Consider the following 7829-nt stretch of genomic DNA (forward strand, 5'->3'; position numbering starts at 1 on the left):
ATATAATCAATGGTTTTATCTTTTCACAGAAACTATTCTCTGTCAGATTATTAAAAAATAAATTACTTCCTGAAGAAAACCAATAAAAATTTTTCTGTAAGTTTTTGTTTTCACTCAAGAATTCTTAAATGAAATTATGGAGGAGATAAAAAGAGAACTTAATAGGAACCCCAATTGTGACATTCAGAAGTTTCAGTATAGCCAAATAATGAAACATTATGCTAACATGTTTTCACATATGTACTTTTGCTATTTGATTTTTACATTGAAAATTATGGAAATATTCATATTTGTGTTCTAAGCATAATGATGTGAATGTATGCATAAGTTCCTTCAGTGCAAACAGATACACTTATTGTAGAAATCAAATCTAGAGCAGTGGAAGTAATTTACTATTAAATGGTTTTATCAACTTTATGGGCTAAGCCCTTCATCATTGTCTGTCCAGCAGGCCAAGGTCTGGGGAATAGCAAGTCACACATGTTAGAAAGGACCCACGGATGCCATTTACATATTAGTGCAGCAAGAGCCAACTCCAGGGCCAGCCTTATTTCTCTACCGATCTCCCTTTCCCACGTCTACAGGAAGCTTCTTGTGAAGAGATTGCCAAAGTCAGGTCACAGACAACCAGCATCAGGTTTTGTGGAGCTTAGTGAAAATGAGAAGCAAGTCCTTCACTCAAATGCTCAATGCTCTCCCATTCCAGGTCAGTGGACCTTCCTCTCCCCTGGCCCAACAACCTCTCATGTAACTTCTGCAGTGAGCTGCCATTAGCAGGCTGTCAGGTCACAGGAAAGAATCTGACAAGTGCTTGTACACAGGAATGTTAATTGATAATACTTATCTTTCCTGGATCTATCATTTAACAAAATATTATATTTTTAATATAATATTTAATGTAATATCATTTAGTAATGTTATGTATAATATAGTTATATATATTCTTATGGCATAAAAATATGTAATATATATTTATATGTAATGTTTTGTTTCTAAAGTGTTATTTGTAAACTGGAGGAACAGATACTACCAGCATCTTTTCAGGGTCACCGCAGAAAACCTTGAAAGAAAGAAAAAAAAAAATGCCTTTTCTGTGTTTTCATGAACAGTTGCCCTTGCTGGTCAAGCCGCAATAAAGTAATGTCAGCAGCAAGGGGGGAAATTCTAATCTCAGATTCAATAAATAGAAGAAAATGTCTGGGGGCCTCCCTGGTGGTGCAGGGGTTAAAATCTTAGCGCTATCAAGCTACTGCCAGCCACTGCAGCAAAAGTTCAATGCCCAGTCAGGGAGCTACCCACATGGTGCAGCCAACCTCTCCCACCTCACCCCTGCTCCCATCAGCAGTGTATTTCAGTAGATCTGCCTGTTCTGTTCCCCACTCTGTCTCTGATTAATCCTCGCACCCCGCACCCCCCTACCTCTGGCCTACAGCCCAGTTCTTGTATGCATAAATAAAATCTTTAAAACAAAATAGAAATGTCATCTTGGTTGGGTGATACATGAAGTTTGTAGAAAATTTTATTTTTTTAAATTAAAAGATAACTGGGCTTAGAAACTGTGCCCAGAATTCTTAAAGATGAAAATTTCATCTATAAAAAAGCAGGATTGATATTCTAAGTCACTTTAATTTATTGTACTTTTTTTCTTATTTAACTAATATTTTTATTGACGTTTAACACACAATCAGGGACTCAAATCATAAGTTTAGAGCTCAATGAATTTTTTTTAAGATTTATTTATTTATTTATACAAGCACTGGGTACAGTCAGAAGCGAGGGAGGATGAGAGAACTCACCAGAGCCAGAGCGAAGAGCAGAACAGACAGACTGACGAAATATACTGCTGAGGGGAGCAGCGGGCGAGGCAGGAGAGGTCTGTCGCGCCAGGTGGGACCCTCGCCTGGTGGCCAGGGATCGAACCAGCGCTGCAGAGGCTGCGGGCAGCTTCGCAACCCAGCACTTAACTGCTGCACCACCAGGGAGGCCCCGAGCTTGATTAATTTTTATAAAATGAACTTATTTATGAAATAAGCACTCAATTTGAGAAACAGAATCTTCCCAGCATCCTGAAAGTTCTTCATGCCTTTTTCTAGGGACTAATTATTTTCCAAATGTAGTTAGTATAAACTGCTCTACCTTCTAATACCATGAAACAGTTTTCCTGATGCTCTTTCAAGCACAGACAACTCTGCTATTTTATATTACTCCTATTACAATCCACTTGGCATTAAATTAAAGACACAGTGATTACAGATGTTTGATTTCATTGAGGTATTCTTTCGGGTATTTGTTTTTCTGAAAGTCCATCATCTTGAATTATCTAGATCTAAAAGTGCCAGGCTTGATAAGATGACTTTTATTACAAGGTCCTAAGACATAAGAGTAATGATACTTACAGAAGTCATATGTTAGGTCAGAAAGAGCATCATTACTGCAACATGAAATATAGCATGGATTCAGTCATAAATTCACAGTAAACTTCCTTTAGGTTTAACTCTTTATTATTCTATTATTATCAAAGAGAAATATAACTTTGCCTACAGCAGTGTTCAAATCTTCTGAGGGAGAAATATTAAATATATGAATATATGAGGAATGAACCTCAGCACTGTAATACATTATGAATATATCTGAGGCGAAAAAAATCTATAATAGATGGATAGAACCAGTACTAGCAAATTTCATATTTAAATAGTGGTCGTTAATACTTCATTCTGGCTGTACAATTTATAGATTAGGTAGTTGTTTTCCTTACTCTTCATTCAGTCTATCATGTTTTTTTGAAAGGTGGATGATGAGTTCATGAAAGCCTGATTTCCCCACTACCAATTTTATTTATTTTCAAGTCAGTGGAAAGAAGATAAATCAACTCATAAACTCTCATTACATTTAGTGGTTTCTTCCATGAACCATGGACTCAGAGTGAGAAAAAGGGAAAAAAAGAATATTATTGGATATATTTATAAAAGTCAGGTGTTTATAGTACTTTATTGGCAGCAGCTCATCTAATAAAATAAATGTACTCCTATTACCTATGAATTCAAAGTTAAAAATTAAATTATATCAAGTTTTTCTTCCCTGATAAGCTCATAAGCAGTCACACCTACATTTTCTGTAAGAATGGAAATGGGGGCAGCCTCATGGATAATTCTGAATGGTGGCCATTACAAAAGTGTTTGCCATTGAATCTGTTTCCACCTATACATATATTCATGATCCTGTCTGGCACTCTAGTAACTAAGCCATAGCACCACTAACAAAATAACAAAACTTTTGTGAAAACTTGGCACATTGTGGAGAAAGTAAACAACCCTTCTCTTAGACACCATCTCAACTCTCCCCCAATCCTATCAACTTCACTTCATCTCAACAATAAAAGAAAATTCAGGCTATTTTTTTAATGAATTTCCTATATATAGGCTTGTTCTGCAACCATCCCAGGCTGGGTAGGTTCACCATTGCTTAAAAGAGAGTCTTGAAGCTCTGGGCATCACCCCCACAGGTTTTTAATAGTGCACAGCCAGCAGGGAGACAGCAACTTGGGAATTTCTACAGCTCTTTCCTCTTGAAACAATCACTTGTCCTCTCCAAACCAAACCCTCTCCCTTCTTCTCCACCCTCCACTGCCAACACCTCCAATAACCATTTTCTGGGTGATGCCACCCTTTTATCCTCAGCCTCTAGGTTCAGGTGTGCCCTCTTAGGTATGCCCACACCATGCTTCAGGTGTCCACCAGCAGGCATGCAAGCCCCACAACGCTCCCAAACGCCTCCTTTATTCAAGGCCATAGGTGATAGTCATGAGGCCAGGGCATAAAGTCTGACCACCTCACTTACCCTACAAGGTTGTACAGAAACGGGGAACACAAAAGAAAGCCCTTAGGGCAAAATGGATTTTCATAAGAGTGACCTTTCAAATTGAGATAGAGGAACCTGAAATAATCCCTGGAATTTGTAACTAAGTTTTTTCTTTGATCCAAGCACGGATGCCTGAGGGCTTAAATTCACTATTGAAACCAGTTGATTTCAAACTGTGTTCCTGGATCAGCAGTATCCACATCAATAAGAAACTTGTCAGAAATGCAAATTCCCAGGCTGAACCCAAACCTACTGAATTGAAAGGTTGGGGGTGGAGTCCAGTACACTGTACCCCCTAACACTCCACAAAAGTTCTCATTCATGTTGAACTTTGAGAACCACTTGTCTAAATCGGATCGGAGGTCATCCGCAAACTTTTTCTGTTAATGGCCAGAAAGTAATGCTTTCAATTTTGAGGTTTGTACAATTTCTGTCATAATTTCTCAACTCTGCTGGGTAGTGGAAATGAAGCCATAGACCACATATAAGCAAACTGGCAAGGTGGTGTTCCAGGAAAATATTGTTCACAAAAACCCTTCACAGGCTGGATTTGGCCCATGAGCCATTGCTCACCCTTAATACCTGAAACATGGTGGGAGGAGGAGGAAGCAGGTTTGCTCATTACTTTTCCCTTCTGGCCATTCTCTTCTTCCTTTTCCTTTTTGTTGATCTTGATGTCTAGTAGAGTCCAAATGGTGCCAAAATACATTCCAACCTAGGTGTGCCTCCTTGCTTCCAGTGAAGAATTGTGCACAGGCAGAACTCTAGCCATTTAGTAATTTCAGGTACAGCAGAGCAAGGAAAGCAATAGAAAGCAATTAACATAAATTCACCCTTTAGTCAGTAAGTAGAGTTCCAGGGCTCAGAAAGAAAGAGTAACCTTAAGGCTAAACTATAAACTCCACAGACACTATTTACCCACATTTTTGTGTCCTTTTCCTTAAGGAAATCTTCCTTATGATTCTATCTGCTGTCTTCAATGAACAGACAAAAGGGAGCCTGACATCCTCATTAGCTCAAAAAATACATTCACGTGACTGACCACAGTGTCAGGGGTAATTTACTTGCCACTGGAACATCTCCATCTAGCGGTCCTACCAGAACACTCAAGTCTCAAATAGAAATTATTATCTTCCCTTCAAATTCTATCAGAATCATCTGGAGGGCTTGTTAAAACAGATTGCTGGACCCTATCCCCAGAGATTCTGATTCTTTAGGCTAGATCTTGGGCCTGAGAACTTGCATCTCCAACACATGCCCAGGGATACTGACGGTGTCAGCCTGCGAACCACACACAGAAGCACTGCTGACATAACGTGGTCTTCAGTGTTCCCAAACTTTGCTGTCCAAATCATCACTATATATCTAAGCACCTAAGCAAATGCACAGACATCCTGACTCATCACTGTCTTTCATCCCCACATTAATAAACCACCAGTCTAAGCAAGTTAGCCTCCTCAGCAGTTTGGAAATCCATCCTCTCTTTACCATCCTTGTTGTCCATGAATTCATGTAGGTCAATGTTTTCATATCTCTCACATGCTTTACATAGAAAAAAATCCACAAATCCACAGGGTTGTTTTGTGTTGGTTTCAACCTATCAATTACCAATGTTGTGGCTGGGTCAGTCGCCATTTTTCTTTTTACAATTGCAAGATGCTCTTCAGCAATAACCCAGAAGTCAGTGTTTAAAACGCTAAGGTGGCAATTTATTTATTTTTTTAAAGAGGTTTATTTATTTATGCATACAAGAACTGGGGTGTAGGCCAGAGGTGCGGCGGGTAGGAGTGTTCACCAGAGACAGAGTGGAGAGCAGAACAGGCAGACTGACTGAACTACACTGCTGAGGGGAACAGTAGACAAGACAGGAGAGATCTGCTGAGCCATGTGTGGGTCAGCTCCCTGGCTGGGGATCGAACTTGTACTGCAATAGATGCAGAATGCTTCATAGTGCTGACGCTTAACACCATGCACCATCAATTTAAAGCACCAGAATTTCAAGTCAAATGGAAGTTCTTCTATTTTTTTATTTTCTGAGATCTCCATGCTGCTTCCCATGATGGTTCCACCAATTTACATTCCAGACAACAGTGCATAAGGGTTCCTTTCTCCCACATCTTGGGCACTAGTCATTCTAAGAGGTGTGAGATTATATCTCCTTGTAGTTTTGATTTGCATTTCACTAATAATAAGAGATGAAGATCGTCTTTTCATATGTCTGACTCTGTCTTCTTTGGAGAAGTGTCCGTTCAGAGTCTCTGCTCATTTTTTTAACCAAGTTGGTTTTTGTTTTTTTGGGTTTTTTTTTTTTTTGTGTGTGTGTGTGGTTATTTATATATTTTGGATATTAACACCTTGTGCAATATGACTTGGGAATATTTTCTCCTATTAATCAGATTGCCTTTTTGTTTTCATGTTAATTTCTTTCACTGTGCAGAAGTTGTTTTAGTTGATGTAGCCCCATTTGCTTATTTTTTATTTCCCTTGCCAAGGATCAAATATTATTTCTCCTTACACTTTATGAAGTGAACATCAAGTTCACTTAACTTTGCACACATTGCACCAGCAGGTATAGATGTTATACTCAAAACTGGATAATTCATGGAGAGTTGAGAGCAAAGCATGGGTGTAGAACAATGGTTTTCAAGCAACAGTGATTTTACTTTAGTTCTATTCGCCAATGACATGGTACCAGAGAAAATGGAACAAGCATTTGTGTTTTGACTAATTTGGGACTGGAAATATATGCTTATGAGTTATTCCTCAGAAATAATTAACTAAAATCTCTCTCAATGTATACAGTATAGTTGGTAGTTTATACTGTGTCATCTGCCTGCCATTTGACCCAAATATATCCATTTATTATTTTATGCTAAGATAGGTGGAGTTAACACATGGTATAGTTGGTTGCATTTTCTCTGCTGTTCCCACAATAGAAACTATCAATCATAGAACTCTTCCCTCTGAGCCTGGGCATGGCCTCAGACTTCTTCTGTATATGTCACTTTAGGAGGCCATTATTAATAGGTAGGTATTGGCACCACAGATAAAATATACTTGTACCTGCTGGCAAAGATATTAACCCTGGGCAGCCCTTAACAGTATATACAGATGCACCTGGAAAGAGTAACTCAACATCATCGCATCATTTTATCATTTTATTTAATCTCTCTTCCTTAGTAGAGAGACTATATAACTATATATATGTGTGTGTGTGTATATATATATATATAACTGATAACTATATAAGAGAGAACTTAATAACAATTAAGTTCTGATTTAAAAAAAAAGTTGGAACCAGAGGTGGGGAAATAATTAAAAGCAACTGATTAAAAGGTATATAATAAATTTAGAGGACAAAGAACAGAATGACAACAGAATTGTCATAAATCACTACAGAATCCGAGGTCCAACATAGTTATAAAGGGGAAAAAAAGGAAGAAGAAGAAAGAAACAACAAACCAGTTTTGAAAGTCATAATGAAGCAACTGGATGTATTGGGGAGAGAAGCAAAGACTATCATCTAGAATTCTATAGTCAGTGAAAATCTTTCAAAACTGAATATGAAATAAAGATATTTTTCCAGCCCCCCCCAAAAAAAACTCTGAAAGGATTAATTACCAACAGATATGCACTAAGAGAAATATTAAAGGAAGTTCTTTTGATAGAAGGAAAATTGTACCAGACAGATGGAAATTTTGCTCTACATAAGGGAATGAGGAGCACCACAAGAGGTAAATACAAAGGTAAAAATAAAACAAAATGTCTTAATCTGAGTTCATGAATTTTCGCTCAAAATCTGCTTCTTGCTCATTGAGTGGTAGCTCCAACCTTGCAGCCAAAGGCCAAAAATTTTGCCATCAACACCGACTTGTCTTTTTTACACACATCCTACACACCAATCATTGGCAACTGCTCATGCATCGAACTTCAGAACATGTCCGGAATCTTACCTTTATTGCTATGTCCTC

This window comes from Talpa europaea (genome assembly GCF_964194135.1).
Source record: "Talpa europaea genome assembly, chromosome: 2".
Lineage (NCBI taxonomy): Eukaryota > Metazoa > Chordata > Mammalia > Eulipotyphla > Talpidae > Talpa > Talpa europaea.